The sequence below is a fragment of the Ornithodoros turicata genome, chromosome 2 (assembly GCF_037126465.1).
Source record: "Ornithodoros turicata isolate Travis chromosome 2, ASM3712646v1, whole genome shotgun sequence".
In the NCBI taxonomy this organism is placed as follows: Eukaryota; Metazoa; Arthropoda; class Arachnida; order Ixodida; family Argasidae; genus Ornithodoros; species Ornithodoros turicata.
Genome location: NC_088202.1, coordinates 97,935,050 through 97,961,000, shown reverse-complemented (window position 1 = coordinate 97,961,000; position 25,951 = coordinate 97,935,050). Strand labels below are relative to the sequence as shown.

At 44.4% G+C, this 25,951-nt stretch overlaps 1 protein-coding gene and 1 long non-coding RNA gene across 2 annotated transcripts in view; one reads left to right on the top strand and one right to left on the bottom strand.

The window, feature by feature from the left end:
* The window catches only part of LOC135383869 (uncharacterized), a 39,169-nt gene extending 32,250 nt beyond the window's left edge, over positions 1-6,919 (bottom strand). The window contains exon 1 of the long non-coding RNA XR_010420113.1: positions 6,884-6,919. This is a non-coding gene — a long non-coding RNA (uncharacterized LOC135383869). The remainder of the gene's footprint in view (positions 1-6,883) is intronic.
* LOC135385819 (neural cell adhesion molecule 2-like) overlaps positions 1-25,951 on the top strand; it is a 598,454-nt gene that overhangs the window by 46,536 nt on the left and 525,967 nt on the right. The window lies entirely within an intron of this gene.

Genomic DNA, 25,951 nt, shown 5'->3' with positions numbered 1-25,951 from the left:
ACCGGTTGTGCAATCGCTCATTCAGTTTGGCACTGATGATCTCCGTCGCATGACGGATGAAACGTCTGAGTAAACCTTGTTATTTTGTTATGTTAAGTTGGAGTTCTCTACTTTTTTGTCTAGTTATGTCGTCTCCCGGCTTTTGGAGTACTTTTGCATAAAGATGCAGGTTGTGAGAGGCACACAAACACTGCTTACATTGCTAACCTGTCTATCACAAGACATGTGAAAGGATTGCCAAATTAAAATTCAGTAATACAAAAATGATTCTGAAATACATAATTCCAATAGAAGGGAGAGTAAACATTGGAATAACAGGTAAAGGTAAAGCACTGAAGTGTTGGCATTCTTCTGATGTGTATGATATACTGCTCTATTTAACCCATGACATATATGTTGTCAAACATTAACTTCTTGCATTCAACATCAAGATGCTGTACCTATTCCATCTAAGCGACTCGTCTTTACACGGACACGTGGTGCACCATTTTGGCACAAAGATTTGATATCTCTGCTTGTTGGACATATCAAGCAAATACTGTGCCAAAGTTGTGTTACCTACATGACATACTGCTTTGCTGAGATATGTTACGGAAGAAATACTCCTGAAGCGATTAAAGGAAGTGCATACGAGTACATATGCTTTGCAAAGTTGTTCCAAAGTTCCAAGTGTTGAATTGGCATAGCGTTAGTCATCTCATAACAAAGTGATGAAAGAAACTAGTGAGAAATGCGGAGCCGCAAGCACTGTTGCATGGCCATGTTCACAATGGGCAATGACGCTTTTTACTTTGTGTACCGCGGACTGACTATGCTCAATGAGTGGTTTGCAGTATCTATGATTGATGTAGGCCATGGCAACTACCGATGCACTTTGCAGAGTGTGCAATGATGTCTTTTGTGAACGAGACAAACCTCAATATATTCCCACGTAATTTTGATCCTACAATTAATTGAGTTGAGGGTTTCAGGTATTTAAGTGTGCACCTCACTTCTGATATTTAGTGGGAATCACACATTAGTTATCCTCTTAAGTTTATCCTCTAAGCCTCTTAAAAAAATTGTCTTCTTGAAGTGGACACGGAAACTACCTTTCGCAGGCAGTACACTGCTGGCATACAAAACCCTTGTACAAAGTGCCTTAGAAACGGTACAAATGACATCACACTGTCCATCATAAAAACAAATGACATCATACTGTTCAACAGTGCCACCAGTTTGGTACAGTTGAGCTACGCTCAAAGCTAGGGGGGACGAGTTCGCATCAAAAAGACACGGTCTTGAGGGGATTATGGTGGTCTTTGACAGAGCACGCGACTTTCGGTCCTACTTTTCTTTCAAGAGGAGGCAGTGAACAAGTGCCCATTCGTGGAACCCAGCCCTCCCCTTCCGATTTGTTTCGGTATCAGTCTGTCTATCAATGTCATGATGACATTTCTATTCTGTTTTCTGTGTTCTGAGTTTCTTACATGCTGTCCAGGACATATATGTAGGTAGGTAGGTATGCCAAGAATTTTTTTTAATTACTACCCTTTTTTTATAGTTTGAATCCCTCGAAAAACCATTGCACAGCACCAGAACACAAAGGCTACATAATGACCCAGTTTCACCAACCTTTTCAGCATCTGAACTAAGATGAACGGTCATTAAATATCTGCTTCACCACATCACCGATGGAAAAAAAGAAGTGTCTGTTAAGTGTCTGTTCGAGGATTGGCAACCCTTGATATTGGTTCAGTTAACCAGAGTTGGTGAAACCGGGCCTATGGAAGTCACCGAAACATTCATCACATCACAAACCAAAGTTTGTAAAAAGAATTGAGTGCTAGCATGAAGTTTTGGCAATTGTGAGTAGCATTTGAACTACTACCTATGTAGCTGCAGCATAATTACGAGTAATTCAGAAAAAGTAGTACAAAATTTGAGGGTACTCTACTCTATCTTCCTCTGCATGGTATTGAAAACTGTGATGATTCCAAGTGCTCATCGTCTTGGGCCAGATTCTGTAGCAGATTTATCAGCCATTTGTGTTCCTATTTGTGGTACTGTGGCAAACTAGTCACTCCACCCACATACCAGCATTCCTAGGTTATACACATACCATGTGGTTGATATACGAAGAGGGGAGTCAAGTCCTGTAGATCTCATAAACAAAATACAGAAACCGACACTGAAGATTTTTGTTTAAGTTTAATTTGTACAAGGTTTCGCATGGAGGTCGACGCTTCCTTAGGTCCTACCTGAGGAAGTGTCGGTTTCTGTATTTTGTCTGTATCATGTAGTTATAAGAGTGGTTTAAACCATCTCACAGAAGTTGCAGATGCTGTTCATCAACTTTATTTTGAGATGGACAGAGAGTTCCATTGCCTGGGGCGGTACTCTGCCCCATAGCTGCTTGTGGTGTGAGGAAGGAAATAATGTCCCATGGAGTCCAAAATTGCCAAAAGAGCTTCGAGAGCAGGCATTCGTGGGCTCGATTTAGCTATAGGCCAAGAAATTTTAGAGAGAGGGGCAGGAGTTCAGATTATTGAGATCTCAAAATGGCAGTTTGGAAAGCTCAGTAGTGTGGGCAATGACAAAGAATATACTCTGGATCTTCTACAGCACTGCAGTGACAGCACCTGAGAGAGCCAACTTACCTCATGTGGTAATGACACTGAGCTGTAAATGCCCCATTGAGTCACAGTGCACCACATTGGCGAGAAGGGTTTTGTGGCATCCAGAAACCAAGCTCTGGGCCAACATTTCTCAGTATAGATGGGACGAAAACGTCAGTTGTCCATTGACAGGAACACTATTTAAACAATCCATTGATATGTTGGTGAACGAGATCTGCTTTCTACATGACCAGTAACATTCCTTTGCTATCTTTCACTGTGATTTAATTAAACACATCCCTCATGTGACGGCGTTCCCGGCACAGTTTTACCTTGCTAAACCACTTTTCGCGGCGCTTATCAAACATAACATTAGCGGTTCTTCGTAGGCCGAGGCCGAGGAAAGCAAGAGACGTTTACATGATGTTTACCGTGATGTACGTGATTACCGTCGTGACAAATGGTCGACACAGCAGTTTTGCGGTACGTTTTACATGTTGCCTATCGTGGACATTTTTCGCTACCAGATTGCCTGTCCAAAACAGCTACGACTGCATCAATGTCACTTCACCAATGAATTCCTTCATAAGTTACACGCGCGTGTTAGCACACCAAGTCGTTACACGTCTGAAAAATACCTGACGAAATCGGCAGAAGAAACATATGCTTTATTAGAGCTTGCAGTGATTATCCTTTTCATGCAGCACATCACGCAACACCATACAGCTCCGTCGTTACTCCATTTTCTCTAATAGCCTCGTCCCCAATAGTAGCCGAGCGGCCGAACCTCTGAAGCGTTGTTTTCCTAGTATTCATACGCGTAGTTATTTACGCCTCTAACTTAATTAAATTAATGAATAATTGAGAGATACATGCTGAATACCACACATAATTGCATAAAGACTCGTTATTCTGGAGTGTGACCTTCTTAAACACTGATTTTCTCACGTAAAACCATGCTTAACACTGGACTGCATAGACCCATTGTGATTTATTTTGACAGTTTGAATTTGAAAGGATTGGAATTTGAAGGGTGGATTTCTTAGCGTGGATTTCAAAAGTTTTATTATTAAGAGTGGGTAACAGGGTACACCCGACACGGGAACGGATTTTCTTCCATGTATTTTGTTCTCGTTTATCCGGACTTCAGGTTCCCGACTCGGACAAGAATTCCAGGGAACGAAAGTCGAAAATTCTTGTAATCCAGCTTCAGTTATCCGGACTACCGTGAGTAAGAGGAGACGCTGACCCCGCTTCGTCACCCTTTTCGCTGTGTTGGGGTTATTCCCGTCACACGTCAGGGACCTACATTCCTCCGTAGGGGAGACAACCGTGCACGATGACCCCTTTTTCTATTTGTGTGCGTTGGGTCACGTTGACCAGTCGAGTCATTTAGAAATATCTCTAGCAACTGTCGGGTTCTAAAGGGGAAAACTCCAACCCGAGGGCCTGCTGCTTACGGCCCGTTGGCCGATGAAGACATTCCCCTAGCTAAGCTCCGATCCCTGATGCAGAGGCTCACTGCGACTGCCGTAGATGATGCGGCGGTTTCTGACTACGTTGACGTTGATAAGTACGATGACGCGTGTGCAGCTATGACTGATGACGGTGTGATTGCTGCCGTTGCCTCCGATGATGTGCAGCAAGACGGTGCCGATGACGCAAGATGATGCCGATGACGAGGGGTGAGTGAGAAACAAGGCTCCGACATTGACACTTTGCGTCCGCACTGACATTCTTCGAGTAGCGCAACAGCGTGGCTCAACTCTATGCAATTAGCAAAAGTTTGCAGGAATCGAGTGCCTACACTACTATGTAACAGCTGTCATTGACGATATTTCTGTGTTTTAATTAAACCTTGCTCTGTAGGACGTTTCTATTCGGTCGTTTCATTTCTCCGGATGCCCCGGTATCCGGACGATTTCGCCGGGAACGGCACCGTCCGGATAAACGGGGGTCGACTGTACCACGTATTGATATAACTGATATATGATATGACATACCGATATAAGGTCCTGATATAACTTGTGGTAATTCAGATAAAACTATCAGCAAATCTATCAGCAAAACAGCAAAACATCGCGTCGACCTTTCGTAAAACTCTAGCGTTTGAAGATCACCCGCCTTTCCTGTTGTGGATAATGGTGGTGACTGTGACTTTTGTTATTTCTTCAAATAGTAACCCTTCAAAAATTTCCCTAAATATGAACGTCTAAGATGACGCGCGCTGTCCCTCTTGGCATGGTGCAAAGGGGCGTCAGTTCATTGTACTCACCGAGGCATTCTTCTATCCGCCATCTTTCACCCTGACGCGGCTGAAAAACACACGCACGGAGGAAAAAAAAAGAACTGGCTGATGAGCGATGTGGGGAGAGTATATAAACTGGAAAGAAAAGCCTGCGTTGTTCCGAAAGAAAGCAGGACGGACGTTGAGAAACTGGAGAAATGAAAAAAAAAAGAGGTAAAGTACTGAGTGGCTGCATAATTACGACTTTTGTGATTACTATGCGGCTCCTGGGTAAAGTAGTCCAAGCACTTTGCTCTTGCGGGTGGTCGGAAGCCACGTGCAATAAGGAGCCACTCATGAAAGTGTGATTTATTTGCCAAAGAGTGCGCTGTTTGGAGTATAGGCTACAAAATGCACTTATGCCTCCGTGATACACCACATGTTTGTACACATGTTTCGTTAAATAGTGAAAAGATGATGATATATTACAGTTATAAGGTCGAGTTATAGTGCAACTGTATTATATAACTGCAAGTATCGGCACATGGGATGCTGTGAAGTTATTAATTAATGAACAAATAACTCATGTTTCTTTCCCACCTCATTTGAGTTTCGTACTAGTTGAAAGAGGAGCGTGGTTACGGGACAAGGAGCAGTCGAGCTATATTCACTAAGCCACGGTGATAGACAACGAAATGATAGTTAATCCCTCGCAATATTAGCGACAGAAATAAAATTTATATCAAGTTTATAACATATGTGTTTGAGTGGGCGAGCAGCGAAAAAATGCTGCAATGTGAAACCAAAGGTTTCGCCTAATTTGTTTACTTTTCTGACTTCGAACTTTTTTCGCTCCGACGAACAGCCTTCGAGAACCCGATCCTTTACAGCTGAATTGATTAATGCGTAATTTTATTCGCACCTCAGATTAATACTGTGATTTTCTTGGTTTGTCAAACCAAATACTCCATTAAAATTTAAGTTTATAAGTGTTTTTACGCCTCCCGTTGTGGTAAACGTTTTTCTAATTTATTCTAATGTGCTTTTTTTTATATTGATCTACACGACCAATGACACGGCGTCATCTCCGCGTTAAACTGCCAACCGACAGAATTGTGCAGTAGTGCAAGAATTTGGACTGCTTTCAGTGAAAGCACTGATCGTGACGCTGATCTAATCGGCTCTGAGAAACTCCCCAAAGCTCTTAATGTCAGAACCAGCGAACGTGCAACTTCCTGAAGGAAGGCTCAGCTTTATTGCACTTTCGTTTCATTCTAAGTGCACCTTCATTCCTGCAGGAAAAATAAAAAAACGAAAAATAAAAACGCATTTCTTCGTGGCTTCTAATCCACTAGCCCGTTCGTTACAAAAGCCAACATGGTGAAAAACAATCCCCTGTAAAGCGTGCTTTGCCGGTACTGCGCTCGTGCTGTAGGGGAAGCCATCCTGATTTTAGCGCATCGTTGTTTCTGTTGTCTGCATTTTTCTCTGTTGGTGATACAAAGGAAATAGTGACTATGAAGAGCGATATATGTGACATTGTTGGGCTCGAAGCGCACGAGAGGTTGCCACAAAATTTAAAATTGAAGCATATGAGAAACTCACGAATCTCGTGCATGGCTTGCTTGCATCCTTTCCGCATCTCATTTACCGGTAGTTATTTTTTTACATCATCTTGTCCTTCGTCACGTTAAAATAAAAGAGAGCACGTATATGTTAGTTGTGTGTGAAAAAAAAAACTGTAGTGCACCATGCACTCACCAACTCAGACTCTTCACACATGCGTCAGCACCCCAAAAAGGATTTTACCTCTTGATACAGCGACTGATTCACCAATTAATAAAAGGTGACTGCATCCAATCACACCATTAGGATCATTCATTCGTATACTAAACGTTCATCCTCCTCCGGGATAGAAATATTGATTTTTCGTGAACGTCTTCAGACGAGCAGATGCGCATCCACTCAGAGAACGAAAGCTCACAGCAGTGCGAATTTCTCGCCTATTGCTTGTTTCTTACTTGTCTCCATTTGCGTAAGCTACGTACTGAACACTCACACTGCAAACTTCTTGTCGTCGAGGCACAGCGTCGACACGACTGTGGTATCTTGACGCCGCAGGCGTTCCTATAGCTCATCCACGTCCCCAGGGAGATCGCTGAAACCGCTGCAACATAACTCAAAAGTCACTCGGAATGCTCCCCGAAGGACCATTATTCCACGGCGTTCCAGATTTTTAAACATCGCCTCCCACCTGACATGGTTGAAGGAGTCCTTGGCTCTTGTATTTTGAGTGGATGTGCAAAGTGTTCCTTGTTCTTGCGCGCCAGTCGATGGCAGAGAAATCTTTTCCGGGGAAAAGATTTCGAAAGTTTGTCTGCAAATACGACGGAAACGCTGGTGTTTCGATGGCAGGCACTTTTAGAGCGACGCAAGGGCGTGAGTTATGGATTTTCGAGCGTTTTGGTCCCTGTATTCGGTTTGATTGCTTGCCAATATCGTGGAACTACAGTCGCGTCCGAAAGTACTGATCGCCCTTTTGCGCTAAAAGGTTGGTACCATATCGCTTTTGCCTTACTATTTTCGCGCAGAATTTTATTCCTATAGATACGTGGCAGTCCATAAGCAAAAAAAAAAAAAAAACTGATTGTGATGAAGGCAGCCCAAAATATGAATACGGCCGTGATTCGGTATTGTGCTGGCACTCAGTAAGTGTAGATTGTAACTATAAATTACATTGGGTTGTAATCAGACACTGTCAAAGAGGCCTGCATCGCGAGTTTCCGTCTAGTAGGAGAAACTGCTGTCCCGGGTGTATGGGGTTCCGTGACCGACAATTGACGCAGATCCTAGAAGGACCGCTCTTTTCTCTTTGTGTAGACCTGAGTGTGGAGATTAGTAATTGCGGAATTGTGCAGGTGGCGGCTGTTTGAGGACCCTAGAACACCGATAGGACACAGTCAACACTAGTGCGTTTTCTTCATTTCAATTTTCTCCCCACCTAACAAACTAGTGAGTTTTATAAGGAGACGTGTAATGGAAGAAGTTCGCGAGTTCTCCAATTTCATTTTTTGTCCAGGTACGTAGCGCGGGACTGGCAAGCGTCGTCCGGTGGCGAGGCTAATTTACGGTCAGTGTTTTTTTATTTACTCAATCAGTCCTGATGGATTTTTCCGATGTACATTGTCCGTGCTTGCCTTCAAAGGTGAAACCGTGAAACTATAGGTAAAAGTCTGTTGTATTTTGGGGGGATTCTGCCAAACGCCTTTCAGTGCGGTAGCCTTAGCATCGCTCTTGCGGTAGCATCGTTGGCTGCACATGCTTCACCAAAATTTATTTTGAATTGGTATTAAGTTTTTATCGAAAGCCGTTTAATGTCTCGTAAAATCGATTTGTTACTGTGGTGGTTACACAATTTGAGTGTACCGCAAATGCTGTCTGGCGATCACGTAGAGGTGGTACGGGACAGTGGTATGTGACAAGTCACGTGGTCCTGTGAAGCCTGCACGGACTTACACAGTGATTCCTCCATACAGCTATCGTTTCAAAATCAAGTATCAACAATTTCCCGTCCTTGCATGCTGGCGAGAAGTTACTGCTGAAAAGTCTCCTCAGGGTATTTAAGCATTTGTATCTTCCTGTATTCATTAAAACAATACATAACGTCTGTCATTACCATGCTGCTGCCCGTTCTAAGGTGTAAGGCAGCCGGCGCCATTTTCTCACATCTGCACCCTCTTTTGTACATTTATTTCAGAGCCCTCATTTATTGTGGGAAGCGTAAGTATCTACGGTGTCCTGAGTGTGCGGCTCATCATTGTTTTCACCGAATTGGGCAATTGGGCCGGCAATTGGGTAGAGTTTCGCCCCTGGGGATCAGATGTCCCAATCATGATCGCAATAAAGTTGTTGTTTAACCGACTGGGTTCTAAAGCATCGTAACTTTATAAAGCTCTTGATATCAGTGTCACGATGTCAGCTGTTAAAGCAAAATAACTTTCCGCAACTGTTACAGCGGAAATAATAAAGACTTAAACTTCGGGAGTGGATGAAACACGCAGGACACGAAATGTCGCGGGGGCTACTTTATTACCTGCGAAACCGGGGTCGAGTGTCATTTGACCTTCTGCTGATGCCCTCAGCGGCACGGGGACATGAACAGCGTTGCTTCAGTGGGGCGAAAAAGGCAGTAAGGAGGAGCAGGATCGGTGACGGCGTTAACGTGCCTTCAGCGTGGCTAAATCAGGATAAACGATGGTTTCCCGTTCCGCTCACTGACGTGGGCCGGGATCCAGGCGTGGTCACTGCGCTCGCAGCATTTACTTTCTTGTTACTGGAGAAGCAGCCAGGACAAGGAGAAGCCGCAGCATAGGCTTATGCATGGTGTAGGGCTTATGCATTTGCTTACATGTCCACTGCTGGTAATATGACTTCTTATATGGCAAATCACAGCAAAGCCGCGACGCATGACATATTGAAAGGGGGGAGTCGAAGTAGCTTGCCGTAGTTGGCCGCACTAAAGTGGGCATCGTCACGACTATAGCCGAAAAAGAAAAACACAGAAGGGGAATGTTTTGGGAACCACAGGCAGGTCCTACGCCATCTCACAGGATTCAAATTCGGGCATTTGCGCGTTCGCATTCGTCACGGGAAGAAAAATCAGGCGACTTGCCTGACATCAAAATACATTGTGCAAGACATCTCCGACTATGTAGAAGACTATACAAAGCACTGCTTGCGTCACTCAGTAGTGTTCGGGTAAATGACACGTCTACGCAACAGCGCCGCGTGCAGATGAGCTACACAGCCCTATATTGAGGGGACGGCAGTGTTTGCCGATGAAAGGTCTGTTATTGAACAAGACCAGTATAGCTGATGCTTTCATTATACAGGGTGTTTGCTCTAACGTGTCCAGAAATTATATTTAAAGCGAGCGATAAAAGAAAAGCAAGTGGTACTTTTCTGCTACTTGAGTAAGAAACAGGTACTGCTTCACTAGTGGCACCTGTTTCTTAGTTAAGTAGCTGAAAAGTAGCGCTCGTTTCTCTTTTATCGCTCGCTTTAAATAAAATCTCTGGACACGTTAGAGCAAAGACCCTGTATACTCTCATATTTCATGCGAATAAGGACGCGTAGATCGAAGTTCCATAGAAACTGCGTAATCACTATTCATCCATTCATTTATTGTTGCTGTTGTAGGAATGTAAGTGAACACCGATACGAGAGGCTATGTACCACGGTGCATAGCTAGGCTCAAGAACCAATTAATACTAGCACAAGAATAAAACCCCGTGCGATGTCGAATGGGTTGCACGCTGTTAACATACGCAGCGCAAAGTGGGACTCTTGAGTGGCTTTTTGCCCGAATTTATCACGAATACCTAATACTCATGTAGTGAAGTATACGTAGCACTTTATCGCTATCAGGAGTACTATGGCGTCATGCGACGTGTGGACGGCTCAAAACAACCCTGAGAACTTACTGTTACTAAGCACATGAAACACATAAAACACATCGTAAATATTTTTTTTTTGTTTCGCTTCTTCTTTCTTTTGGATGAGGGAAATTCTTATTCCTCCTTCCTCGCTCTGTACTGTAGCGTTTTTTGCTATCTAAGGCCCCCAGAGCGGCTACTGTGGCATACTGGTTAGGGTGATCGCTTTCGACGCCGAGACTGGGGGGAGGGGGGGAATGACGCGGGTTCAAATTCCCGCACCGGCTGTGCTGTCTGAGGTTTTCCCTGGATTTTCCGGCAGACTTTACAGGCGAATCTCGGCACAGCTCACCCTGAAGTCGGCTCTGGACGCATACTACCCCCTTGTACCCAATCCTTTCTGCTGTTCTCGCTGTCAACGAATACGTCCATGTATGAGCCATGTATAGCTCATAGCCACAGTTGCTTCGCGGCACTATTACGGAATTTAAAAAAAAGGACCCCGGGGGTCGGGTCTGCACCATAACCGTCACCTATAAACTGCCACGTGGAAAGGCGAGTTCACAGATAGAACGGCTTTGCGTTACTGCCAAGACAACCATTATGAAGCCTCAGTCGTAAGCTCCAGAAAGTGACGTACTGTCATCAACGTACTCCATTTTCAATCGGGGAGGAGGGCAGCACTGGCGGAGACTTCCACATCTGTGCCAGTTCCCAGCTCAAATTACCCGTGACTTTAAGTCGATTTACTGGGGGACGCCCGTGCGAAATTTCCAGCCTAATCTTCTTGACAAATGTCAAGGTACACGATCCCGGATTCGCTCTCAATTTTCACGAAGGTGTGAATGGGGTCGGGCGAGCATTTTCTTTTCGATCTTTTTGTCTCGTTCAACTTGAGGGCGGAAACGAAGCAAGAAAAAGGAAACATCTGGGTAGGAGAAGCGGACGGAGGATATACGCCATTAAATTTTGTGGAGTGTAAGAGTAGTGGGGAAGCACAGAATCCCTTTGGAACCGCTTTTTTTTGTATACGTGGCACTTTCTTCAGTTTAGGCGTTTTCACGTTTAAGGCGGTCTTTGTTTTAACGAGTAAGGGATTAAATGCGAGCATGGGGATTTTATGCTCCACGCATCATGATATTGCTGTTGTTCTACATAATTGCAGGTCGTTGCGTGTGCTCACAAATAATGATTTGAATTCGTAGTTTTACGTTGCGAGATAACTATGATCACGAGTGCGTGCTTATAAATAACTTGATTAGCTCGTGTTTTTGTTGTCAGATAGCGTTATACCTCGGTGCTTGTAGCATGAAACACGATCACACAGCGAAACAGGCGGCCAAGAGAACAAACACGGTGCTTGTGCATTGTTAATCGGTTGCAATGTTGCTTTTTCCCCACTTAGAGCGACAAGCCCTTTCTTACCTCGCCAAACGCACACCTAGTTAATAAGAACTAGCGAAAATTCCGCTCCTTTATTATTGTGCTAATCGGAAAGTACCCCATATAAAAATGTATCCGAAAGCGCTGTGCGATGTGATAGTAGCGCACTGAGTTGTTATCAACTGGTTGAGTTGATTATTGCGAACAGGAAAATTGGATCCAGAGAAAAAATAACGAAGAATAGGAAGCAAGGGAACCATGAGCGGATTTTAATTAATGAGCTATTGAAATTACGCTGATTATGTTGTTAACTAGTTAAGGCACAAAGAAACTATATCGAAGAGTACGAAGGCGTTACCGGTGCATCAGTTTTTACGGGTAATGCTGTAAAAGCACTTTTCTACAGGATACGATCTGCTCCGTTTTATAGTGATCGCGAATATGTCCTCGTGAAGCCATTTCTATGTGTGTCCCGTTTGAGTTCAGCTTGCATTGGAGGTTTTTGTGATGAACACGATAGCATTCAGACCAAATACTCTGACTTTACAGTCGTGTTCGGGCAAATGTCTGAGCAAGTGAAAGCTTAGCAGTGCACACTCTCCGTTAACCACCACAACGTAAGTCGCATTCCAAAGAAGTCCTTTAATAAGGACGATATCATCTTTCTTCTTTTCTCTCTGTTATAACAGCTAAAAACTAAAAGCAGAAACCAGTGTCTCGTCTACGTAAGGTGTAAACAGTTTGAAAATTTCAGATGGAACTCCGGCGCGTATGCAGATTACGACATCGTGTAACAAAAGAAAGCGAACCGCCTCGAGCAAAGACGTAGCGCTTGGTGGTTGAAAATTAAGTTTCTGCAATGCCGTCGGACATAAGCTAATGGCGTATATTCGCGAAACAGGCCTTTATTTGCTTTTGAAATATCAGAGACATCATTCGAGATGCGAAAGCGAGTGAGGAATATTTGCGAACACGATTTAATTTGCGTCTTATTACATGCTATGGTGGATGATCAGCGATTTCGTTATTTGACGAAAGAATTCTAGTCACTTTCTACTGGTTCACTGAATTGTGGCATTTCATTTGCGGACGGTGCCTGTCCACATTATCATTCTTCAGTTTTTGTTCTTTCGAAATGTAATCTGTCGGCAAGGCTGTAGGATGAAATTAATTTCGTGTGTGGGCTATTTCTCTGACTTCAGCAGGCGCCGTGTTTTATACTATTTTTTCGCTGCCTCCGTAGCATTAGCTGCCGCGATGCTGGGAATAGATATACTCACTGACTCCCGTACTATTTCTTTCTTATTTGTTTTCTCCTGTTCTATGTGGCCAGAGATTTACAGATGAAATGGGGAACTAAAAACCTGAAATGACACGATAAAAAATAAAATAAAAAAGAAAAGAATTCGGTTCCTGTTTTCCTTGTTTTCTGGTTCGCCGGTTCGTAAGAGATTGAGAATGCGCTGTTTCAAAACCTGGTCTAGTAATTCCACTGTTTCCTCTTGGACTGCTCTCGGTATTTCGAAAAAAAATAAAAATAAACAGTGACATCCATAAAAGTATCCAGAAAGAAATAAACAACAGACACGTCAATGACGCTTGTATTGTCAATGAGATCGTCCTTTCGTTTATTTTCATTTTTTTTTTTTTTTTACCTTGAGCACCCCTTGCGGGGTAGTAAGGGTGTAAGTTTAGCGAAAAGTCGAAATTCCTTTCCACACGAACACGCACACAAATATATTGTATACCTATACATATCAATTTAAAGTAAACTATGTACGTGAATTTATACAAATATTCAAGAGCACATCAAACGCCTCAGCTGTACCGTGCAACATGCGTTAGCATTTTCTACAAAAAATATCTGTATTATTTCCGTCTACTATATCTTTGGGAAGAGCATTCCAATCTGTAATTGCGGATAATAATGGCGAAAAACTAAAACGGTAGGAGTTCCAAATGAGTAGATGCGTATTCAAAGCTGCTTCAAAGTATTTTAGATGCTAGAAGTTTCACTTCACAAGAGGATGAATAAAAATGTCGTCTAAGAAAGTCAAGGGCAGACTTTGCCTTTTCTGTGATTGAGCTTATGTGGTTATTCCAAGACAGGTCACTGGAAAATTCAACTCAAGTATTTAAAAGGAAGAAACCCTATCAATAAAAATTTCCATGGAAAGTGTGGCTGTATTGAGCATTTTTGCTTCGTTGTAAATGTAACAGGTCTGGTTTTCGAAATATTAATTTCTGTTTCCAGTCTGAACACAATTTACTTATGTTGTTAAGATGTGCAAACTATCCTACCCGCGTATAATCTGAGTTTCGAAGAAGGCAGGAAGGCTTCGAATACATTATACTAACATTACATTGTACTATATACTATATTGTTGTACTATATTGTTGTATATTATACATTATACTAACACAAAGACGTTTTTCTTTGTGTCGCTCAACACTATTTCAAAACTTCCAGCATTGTCGTAGCTAAATACGTTGCCATGTGAATATTCGAACAGCCGTCGCATCGACACAGGCAATTAAAAACGTGGTGCATGCCACGCAAGCAGGTCTTCCACAAGCACTTGCGCAAGCTCTTCGCACAGTAAGAGAAATACAATCGCAAATACGGAATAATTGATGGAAACAGCGGCGGAGCCTGCACATGACAGCGCACCCAGCCATTGATAAAAATGAGGGAGGGAGCTTCACCTCCTGACACCTCAGGAACGGTCATAAAATGCGTCAGTGCACAAGAAGAGAGCTGTGAGTGACCTTTGGCTACTAGATCTTCTGTTTGTCTTCTGTGTCAATGCGAGCTTTCTTTTTTCCCGTCGCCTTTTGAACGACGGAACTGAAGTAAACCTGACAAGCCCCGTTATGAAATTTCGAAAATTCTCACCCGGAACGCTTAAAGTGTGGAGGCCCGACGTTCGTATTCCTATGTTATGCTGCCGTGGACAGAGATGATGCCTCATGATTCAGGTGATTAACACTGTAAATGACTGTATGAGGTGGGCCGATTTTTCCCTCAACATTTTTTGGAATAAGTCCAACCTACCTCCCGGCTTGTACGGCATATCATGGAATGAAAGAAGGAAGTCACTGAAAAGTGTTGTGTTGTCCTCTCCTCTGTGTTCCAGCCTCAGTATATCAGTATCATGGAGACGCACATAATTTATCGGAAGTGAATTTTTCATTGTGTCCTATCGTAGAGTTCATCATTGAACTCCATCACCTTGGATTATATTGCACTTCAGCGCCCCGTCAGAATGCAATGCCGCTTTCTCTGGGCAGCAGGACAGCCCCATTAGCGGTGCGACGCAGAAACCGGTGACGATACGAAATTGGAGCATACATAATATCGCGTTACATACGCATTCATTACTCAAGAAGTGCAGCGATATATCCCGCAGCGCCATCATTACAAATGCAAAACCCTTTAAGAAGCATTTTAAAGGGAATCTCATGTCAAAAGCAGTGGGGCGTAACCACTAGTGAGACAAGGGAGCGAAGCGTGTGTCGGAGGCTGGAGTCTGAACGGAAGTACTCTCGGGCAACCGAGCCGAGCAGACCGGGAGCCGAGTGCTTATGGGTCCTTGAGCATGCACAAGAGATCGTCACGGCCCCCGAGCGTCGTATGAAGTTGGATGGAAGCCCATTGCCGCTCCACCGGACGCATGAAGTTTGGTCATGGACAGAGCCGTACTTCAATATTGCATTTAGGCGGAGAGAGCTGTCTGCCCTTTGTTCTCCTTAGCTAAGTGGGTGCTCCGTTTAAATTGCGAGTAAGACCATAAGTGTGCTCTGCAGTGCTCGCGAGAAGAGGGACTGCGTTTGGCATCCGCGGCTTCAACAGTGATATAACGATCAGTCGTAAGAGCCAGCGAGATGTCGCAATATTTTCTTTCTTCTGATACTGCGAGGTATTATAATTTGAGAGAATGACCAAAAGCGTTTTATTGTAATTTTGCACCATGGGTAACAATATCGCACACAATTGGCTTAGCGATGTATTAATAGGTAACATTAATTGAATTAAAAACAATTAAAAACCCCCAGTGCTGGGTAGGACAAGGACAGAGGATAAAAGGACATGGACCGGCACTGAACTGCAACCAAGTGAAGTTTATTTTTTTTCCCGAGCAAACCAGTGACACCCCTCTCACCCCGCAAAAACCGACCAAAAGAGAGCGCTATACACTAGAAACAAGTTCTTCCAAATCTGCTTGTCTATCTGTTGTTTCGTGCGTTGATAAATTCTTCTATTTTCTTGGTGAAATCAATGGATGCCATACTAACACAATTATCCCCTTCCTCTCGAATGTACCTAGCCTCCTGATAAAGAAGCTTCCCTCTTCCATGCCCGTGAACAAGAATTTGCGTTCCGCGATAATCTGGGGGTTGTTTTTTGCAACCATCGTAGTCTTTTACGTGATCTTTTAAAGTTGAATATTGGGAGCTCGGCCTGGCATGCTCCTGCAACCTAACGTTGACGCATCGCTGCGTTTGCCCAATGTAAAATTTCTTGCAACCTAAAGGAATTTTGTACACGACATTCCGTTTGCAACCGGTGAACCTAGTTTTGTGTTTTATTGTACATTCCGGTTCTTCTGGATTATTGACTTTCCTGGGAAGTGATGCCAGCGCGCCCCCTTTCCTGAAAACCACGTTGACCCCATACTTTCTCCCTAGCTTTTTCAACCTGTGTGACGCAGTATGCACATATGGGATCACCGCGAAATTCTTCTCTAATTCTGTTTCTTTGGTTTTTCTGTTTCTTGGTTCCTTGGTTTCTTGGTTCTGAGGTGAGTGTCCTTTTATCCTCTGTCCTTGTCCTACCCAGCACTGGGGGTTTTTAATTGTTTTTAATTCAATATGAACCAACCAGCCCAAACGCTTACTCTACTACAGGTAACATTAACCTGCCACAACTTTCTCTCAATGAAAGAGCAGATTCCTTATTCTCGAATACGTCCTTCTTGCTGGAAAGAGATCAAACGCGGCAGCGTATTCATATTTCAGTGGCCATGTAGTCCACGTTGGCGTCGACATCAACGCACACGGGTCTGTGATGTGCGTTAGCTGGTGGAGGGCATTCTCTCTAATAACTGCGTGAGAGCTGCCACGCACACGCACACACACAGACACGCACACACACAGAGACACGCACACACACACAGACACGCACACACGCACAGACACGCACACACAGGCACGCACGCACACACGCACACACGCACGCACGCACGCACGCACGCACAAGCACGCACACACACACACACACACACACGCACGCACGCACGCACGCACGCACGCACGCACGCACGCACGCACGCACGCACGCACACAAGGAAAGTGATCGCACCTTACCTTGTAGTATAGGAAGTTGTCTTTTTGCTAGTCAGTGTGTCGGTCCGCTAGTTCGTCCGCTGGGCTCAAACCTAAAATAAGAATAAGTCGTTCATCTGAATGGATGTCGCTCCAAAAAGGGACGCGGTGGAACGCAGGAAAAGCAGGATGAAAACGGCCGGCCTGCATCCCAAACGTTACAGCGCGGGTATCCGGGTTATCTATTTCTTTCTCGAAATCTGTTTACCGATTAATCTGCTTATCACGCGGCAGCGTGCTGCTCGCGTTCTGGGCAGAGTTCAGGAGGATCTCTGCCAACACCTGTGTTACCCGAAAAAAATCAAGAGAAAGCACCCGGAACTGCACAGCCGATGCGCATGACGTCAGCTCCTATGTTAACTATGCCACATGCGACATAAACAAAAATTGAGGCCGTTAAGGTTGAATAATACGGAATTAATTAGCCCTAGCGATATCACAGTGGTTGTTTAGAACTCACCTCGTTTTTCTTTTTCTTTTTCTCTCCTAAAGTAATGCTGCAAGAACTGCGTGACGACGGTACAGTTTACTACAACGCACCATGATTCAGCTGCTTCTCTTTTTCTTTTTTTTGTGCTTTCGTTAAAAAACATCCCCGGTTTTCACCTTGAAGGAACACAATTATGGAGTTCTGCATGGTGGCTGCGACGAGTGAACAAAAATCTTTATTCATGGGCTGAAGGGGAGCCAATGTTTTCTCAGCTAATGTCTGTTTCTTTCAACACTTGCTACATATTGCCTGCTAAACGACGTCCGAACTGCCTAGTTGGAACGTTCGCCTACCGTCTAGCAAAAAAAGTGAAAAAGGCACAACCTTCTTTGCTTTCATTCTCGCTCTCCTCTTTCTTCTAATCTACCCTCCTCGCGCCACACTGACAATATGGAGATGGGCTTCATCTATGCATGCACCAACACTTCACGCTCAGAATTGCTAAATACCTGGGGTGTTAAGTAACTGCCATATCAAGAATTGAGTATCTTAGTTCCTGTATCTAGATGGATTTGCACCTCGAGGTACAGTGTTATATGCGTACCTCTAACCGAATTATCTTTGGTAGCTTGTATTCTTGTTGGTGTACGTCTTTGGATGCTTAAAAAAAAACAACGATCACATACAATCGGCATCAAGAGCACCGCAGTTCTGTGGAGCTCCGATCAAATCCAATGCAGAACAATCCAATCCGTTCAGCGCGCTTCATGTGGTCCTTGCGATCTCGCCTCAGGTAGGCGGCACTCAGTTACCAAGGCGGCCGATGAATGCGAGCGTTTTATCAACGCTGTGGACACTAATGAGAGCGCGAAAAACGTGAGGTTACGTGAGGTGCAAGCCACACCACTATTCACCAATCTACCGGGATTGTGGAATAGGATTGATAGCCGAAGTTCATGGGTCCGTAGAAGGCATGTTGAGGGGTGCTTGTCTGTTTTGTTTGTCATCGCTATTTCAGTGGGAGTGCCATGTGTCGTTTCTTGAAGGGGCACTAAAATGGAAAAACAAGTTTACTTCAAATCACGTTACACACTTTGTTGATTTCGTAGTTGTTATCATAATTCAAAACTTTGATTCCGTTACGAAGGTACAATCAAAATTATACCGGACTCTTTCTTGCTTCGGCGCTAAGCAGTGAACGTCGCTTCAGCTCGTGCATCGGTGTTTTTAGTCCATGCTGCGCGTGCCATGCCATGGAGCAGTCCCGGTGAAAAACATAATGCGCGTTGCGAAGCGGACCGGCGTCGCTCTCCGAAGGACATGAAGATAAATGTTGTCAGTGCAACATTCGCGAGAAGTGTTGTGGGCTACAATTCAGTGAATCGGTATCGAAAGATACAGCAGTGCGCATCATGCTGCGTATATACGGAACTCTACGATCGGACCCGTTCCAAATCCACACGCGCGCGATAGGTATGTGCGAGCTTCTCCTGCTGTCTCATTGGATGCCGCCAATCGTTGCCTCCTGGGGATCCCATTCGTTGCCGCCAAAGACGGCTCTGTTTTCTCCGCGTTTTTCTTCTAAACTGTAACGTTGTGTGAAATAATTTTCTTTGAATCGTACTAATTCAAACAGGGACTTTCATTTGATAGCAAGTTGTTTTCGAATTTTAGTGCCCCTTCAATAAAATACCGTCATAGTTGGTTACTGTGTTGTGTGCAGAAGTTTCAAAATTTTTTTTCAATTAATCATGCGTGCCTATAAGAAACACATTATTAAATATACAAGGTGAACCGAGAAGATGGAGGGAAGAAAGGGGTCATTATTAAATTATTATTTTTTTATTTCTTGTAACTGTATCAGTATGTCTCTCTTAAGTGTCTGTAACTGTAACTTAGATACATTTAAAACCCTGATGCCTTGTAGAAGTAACAGTAGAAGCCTTGCTAAGTACTCTTGATGATTGCTCGGCCCAGAACGCATACTAACCCCCCTGCCTCCCACACCTTCCTGCTGTCCTCTCTCCATCTGTCCACGTCTGTACGCCGCTCATAACCACAGTTCGCGGCGCTAACATGGAATTTAAAAAAAATTGATGACCGGATAACCATAGGAAAGAAGAGTGCTGAAAAGAAGAAGAGGAAGACCAACCAATTCAGTAGCAGGCTTTTAAGACGTTGTCATCAATATGCTTTCTAACTTGTGACATAGATACATATAGTTTTCAGTTTTCACAACGTACAGCGACTACTAGGCTGCATAGTAACAACCATGGTTACGGAGTTGCCACTCCGGAGTTGGAATGATTCCGAAATCATTCCAGATTTATCAGAGCGCGGAATGGAATTTGAATGGAATGGCGGGAAACTGTCCTAGGAATGGAATCGGAATGGAATTCGATTTCTTAGTGTGAACCTTCCACGCTCTATTTAAGTAAGGGAAGCATCATGCCTGCGCTGGATTAAGAGCAGAGCATGATAATAAGCATGCAAGTGTATGTAGTGAGGCATGGATACATAGGAGCACAACCGCGAAATAACTCAACGCAATGTATTGCGTCATCCAATGTAGGAAGAAATTGGGACTCTGAATTTCGGTTACGCTCAACGTTGCTTTGTAGCGTTCCCTGGATATCTTCCTGTTTCTTCTGCAAGGGCGGTCTTAACATTCCACGAAGCTGTTAACCAGCTGCTGCTATTCCTAGCTGTTGCAAGAGAATTTACTAATGTTCGTTGAAAAAGCGGACCCGTTATCTGCATTTCGTTATGGGTCTGGTAGTGGTGGTACTCCTGAAAGAGCTCGCCGTTGTCGGCCTTACAGAGGTGGTCAACGTCACGACTGACGCTCTGGGAGAATGTGCGTCCTGGGCCGACTTCTAAGGGAACTGTGCCGACGTATGTGTGACATGGCCTGAAGAAAACCCAGGAAAAACCCCTGACGGTACAGCCGGCACTGGGATTCGAACCCGGGTACCTCCCAGTCTCGATGTGACATGACCAGCACGATGCCCACTTGGCCGCACGAGCTGGTTGTTATGGGTCTGCACGAGCTCGTTCAAATCATGTAGCTTGATACAAATAAACCGCCAATAAACACTAAACCAGCAGCCTTTCTTACGGCTACAACTCGCGCGAATACACCCTCTGCAACGCATTCCCTGCGCCCCGAAATTCCTATCCCTATGATACGCCATTAATAAATCATTTTCGGACTCAACACGTATTCCAAATGACCGAACGAGGCGGGGCACCGCAAATTAGAAAGCCCCCCCCCCTCCTCTCCCTTTCAACTCTCTTCCGCTTCTCGTTCCACTCAAAGTTTCCACAGGGGGCGCTTATTTGACCAACCACTTCACTTACCCTTCTCCTCCCTCATCACCACCGACTCATTAGGAACTTTGGCAGCGTCCATGTTGAAGGGAAATTATTTTTGGTGATCGTCTCCTGTCTGAAAAACACACTGTTGACACTGGCGAGGAAAAATGGCGGTCAAACTACATTTGGGTAGCGACGGGAAGGGACATCTTAATTGAATAATTTCAGAACATAATGAATATGTCCCAAGGGGATGAAAGTGCTGCGGGCGACCGGGTGGACCGGTGGCATCGCGCGCTTCAGAGCTTCGATTAATTAAATTAAATCAGGGGACGTCCACAACGTGGCGTATAGCTGGAGGGACTTTTGTGTATGTGTTTGGGGGTTGTGTCCACAAAACACTTAGGCTCTGGTCTGAAAACCGTCAAAAGAAAGAGAAGTAAGGTTCGGCGGCGTTTACGCTTTCTGTCGCGATTATTAATTATCTCTGTTGCATTCTTTTCCTCTTTTGTACAATCACACGCTGGTGCGGAGCTGTTTGCAGGCCTGGCAGACGGAATCACTGCTCTGCACTTGTTTGAGCACTTCATTTACCCTCTACCTTCAGTCACTCAAGTCTTCGTATGCATGGTCAGGTATATGTAACATCCTCACTTTGTGAGCGAAACCACTTTGGTGGCAATAACCATCCGCCTTCGCGTGCGCTGCAATCTTGGACAAGTGTATGACTCTATAATTCTAAAAAAATCATGTACGTTGCCAGGCAGGGTATCATTAAACATTGTGAGAGGCACAGCAAGAGCAGAACGAAAATGAGAACTTTCCTTACGTATTTTAGCGAATATTTTAAGAGAACAACGGCGTTGTTGTTTTACTTCCTCTGAATGATTTGAGTCAATAAAGTATAGTTCAAGTGCATGAATTTGTTTTTGAAAGTTACCAGTATAGCTACTCCTCTATTAGTAAGTTAGCAGCCCTACACATTGTACACCCTACACAGCCCTACACATCGCGATCTATGCATGGAAGTAACGCTAATTATTGTTGCTCATGTACCGAAAATGGTATCTGCACTCGTTGATACGGTTCTGTTTGCATTTGAGAGCGAACACAACCTAGGTGGACGGGCGACGTTGTGCAAACACTGGAGTGAAAACGCGAGGGATTTTTTACCTTCACATTAAAGAAAATTATCGAGCGGATTCCTTTTTGAACTAACAAATAGTTTTTCTCTCGTCCTATGCGGTCGCCGTCCTCTCACAGAGAGTGCATCAGCGAAAGCCCTATTGATATTAGCCGGCATTAGCCTGGCTGACATTTAAATGTTTGCTTTTCTTTCTATTAAACTTATCCCCCCCCCCCCCCCCCCCGTTCACATCTACGAGTCGGCAAATGACATATTTGCTCATGCTATATCCGCAGTCGTAACCGTGGGCATAGTTTCTAAACTTGGTAGTATTGTATGCAACGAATATTTTCGAGCGAACAGTGTATTTCATTCGCTAAGCTATTCTTTCGCGAAGCTGCCCGTACGTATATCTTGTCGTACGTATAGGTAGAATAAAGAAAAAAGTTAGGAAGGTCTAGCTTTAACGAGGAGCTTTCGAACAGGATCTGTACCTCATCAGGTGAATAACCTATCTCACTTTGTTCCGATAACAAGTACGTCCTAAGCGTTTAAACTTTTGTTCCCAACTACATAGAAATACACCGACACCAGCGGCAAGAAGAGTAAGTTGTGAACATTAGGTTGTGAAGTGCGTGTTGTGTTGTCTTAAAATGTACATAGTGTACACACACCATTTTATGCACTACCATTGTACATATAATGAACCACATTAAAATGAGTATGAAAACAGAAGAAACAACGTTATGTCTGATTGCGTAAAAGCGTCCGCTCGTTTGTGATAGCCAAGGTCGTGTTGAAAACTGGGAGGTGGTGGGTTCGAATCCTACCACCGGCTGTGCTGTGTGAGGTTTTCCGGCAGGCTTTCAGAAAAATGTCGGCACACGTACCTCCTCGTGAAGTCGGTCCAGGACGCACACAAGCCCCCTGTCCCCCACTCCCTCCTGCTGTTCTTTCTCCATCTGTCCACGTGTGCATAGCCACAGTTGATTCCCGGCACTAACGAGGAATAAACCAAATACATCGGCAACAACACAGACATAATGCGCGTTTAAAAATCGTCAGTTATGTTCACTTTCATCGAACAAAGCACCCCAGACAGGGAACGAATAAAAGATGGCAACAAACAAGGTACCAAGCATAAATTAAACAGTTTGTCTAAGAAAATTGAAACTTGTAGAACAAAGCGTTGAAAGGAAATAACTCTTGAGCACTGACATAGTCATATCCCTTGGCGGCGCCATTGGTATGTCAACAGCAACAACCGCAACAACAACAAACACTTGTGACCAAAGAAGGGTAATGGTAAAGGAAACAGAAACGGTATATATTAACGAAATTGGAAATGGTAACGGAAACGGAAGCGCATATCACTGTCCTCCATTACCGGAAACAGAAACGGAAACGAAAATTATCGTCCGGTATTGAATTCGGGTAATGGCTATTACTGTTGTGCGATGACATTTCAGTGACTTTTCATCTTATTTTTGTATTTTGATGACTCCATAACATGTAATGATCTAAATACTACACGACAGCATGGAAACAAAGTGCAGTATTGGATATCGAGGGTGCATCACTCGCTTACCTACTCGTGTCATTAGCTACCTACATTGACATCAAGACATGAGACTTGCACAACATAGACTCCACGCACTCTACTCCACCATAGCACGAGGATGACAGCATGATTTTTTTTCTTCTTTCTTCAATTCACCGTGGCTATGCCAGTATTGCCTACGAATCCAACATTGGATGAAAGTTACGCCCATCTTGGGTTGCTGGAGTCAGAGGGACTGAGGACAGAAGACTGACTGAAGACATGTTCCTACACTTCTTTAAAAATTGTGCAAATGTGCGCATCCCAATGACGTAAAATTACTTGTGTAATGTGTACGCGTGACAACGAAGCAGCACTTGGGCGAAACAGGGTGTTGACAGAGCTGGACGGGCTGTCCCCCCGCTGCTCTGTAACAGCTGTTCCATTACCGGAAACAGGTACGGAAACGTAACGGAAACGAAAATGGAAACGGTAATGAAAATACGTCCGTTATCCTTCCCTGCTTGTGACGATGAACGAGGAAATGTTTGCCGGTACATTTATAAACGTTTGCCTTTGTCTGGTATATCAGAGGCAGCACGAACTTCGCGCTGGATTCTTTTGAGTCGTTCGCTTTTCATTACACCCTACCTTACAGGGCAAGTCTGAAAAATCTTAGTTGCACGTAGCGCGACCAATATGAGCATGGGTTTCTAAGTGATGCACAATGCGAAAGTAAAATTGAATTGGCGTTCTTCGAACACCTAAGGGATATAGTGACGACGTTGTCAGAGAGCAGTACGGGGGACAAAGCAAAATCCTGCCGTACTTAACAATCGCTCAGCATAGCACGCCCATCCATATTCTGTGAATTCCTACAGACAGCGCTGCTGTGGTCTAGTCGCCGTTGCGAGCACACCATGCTAACTCTCCGTAAACAGCAGTTGCGTGCTAAGCGCACCGTACATCGCCTTAAAAGATAAAGGACACTTAACGTGGCGCTTCCTTGAGTTGAGTCGCTTTACATTACGACGCATACGTGCACTAAGGCGAGCGCAAAATTCCTTATCTTTCTGTTGCAGTGCCACAGGCAGCGTTTTACAGTTCAAGTGGGCTGCAGTAACGAGCAAAACTGTTGAAGGCCCCGCGTTCATGCAACAGCAGGAGAGGGAACCGATGTGCTGCCTAAGTGCAGCGCTTATTAAGATCCCCTTCTTTTGTACCTCGTCTCCTGTCTAACTCAAAATGCATCCACTCAAAAACGCGGTCATTGTACCGGACATTCTTGCGGGTGAACGCGTCCTCTTCTTGAACGTTGCACCGTATTTTTTTTCCCTTCTGAGTACAGTCAGAGACTTTGACGAGCTTAATGCTGTCTGTCTGCGGATGGGAGGGCTTGAGATGAGGGTGGAAGGCACTCTTGCGTACATTTCTTCTGCAGCGCCAGTTGTAACACTGGGTTCTTCTTTGTGGGTCGGAAACGTTCTCTTTAGCGTTCACCTTCCATGATTGATGGCAAGCAGGGTGTCTCTAAGGAAGGACTGCACGAATGATACGAGGTGACAGGTCCCGTCGTCGGCTACAAGAGATGTCGTATTTATGCTGGATGCTGAAATATTTTTTCCCATTTCATTGAAGGGAGGAGGTTGAGAGGTGATGACTGGAAGTAGTCTAGTCGGTTGTGCTTCTTTGAATGAGGCAGTCTTCATATCAGCGTCTTTCGGTCTGGTTTGACTGATGTCATCGAGGAGATAGTTGGGCCTCAGTCGAACGACGGAAGCGGAACAGCGACCAGCGTCTGCCATCTGAAGTATAGCTATGGTGGATGCAGAATCAGAGTCAATGTTGCGTACGACTGAAACAAGCGTGGTCTGCTGTAATCCGCAACGCTGAAGTTCGCGAAGAAAGTTTGTTGCAGGTTCAGGAAAAATGATTAGGGAAGAAATGGTCGGCACTAGAAGAGGTGAAAGCAAAAGGTCCCATGTAATCACGTACACTGGAAACAAAGAGGTGATGGGGCGGTGGTTTTTGGTGATATTGTATTCGCCAATAATCATTACGTATATTAGTGGAAATCGCAGGCGTGCGCGTTTTTGTCACACTTTACGTCTTGTTAGTGAATACTGATAGGTGCGAACCTAGCCCCTCCCTTGATCAACAGTGATAACGATATCAACATATGGAGTGGTTGGTCTTGAACGAGTGATGCGGTGAAGTGCTGTTTTATCTCTGTTTTGTACGTAGAACCGGTTGGTATATGCAACATGGATATGTCAATGAGCTGTTATCGGTGCGGTCGCAAGTAAAAAGAAAAAAAAACTTCACGTCACTCGCAATTTCAGGTGGTACTTGCACTTTCTGCCGTAGTTACTGGTATTGGTGATCACTTATTTCCATCGAACGCGTGAAGAAATAGAGCTCCCCGGTGTTGTGTAAACATTGCAGCGACTGAAACGTCACAGAGGTGAGTTCCGGCCACCCTTGGAACTATTCACGTGTTCTGGCGTACACAG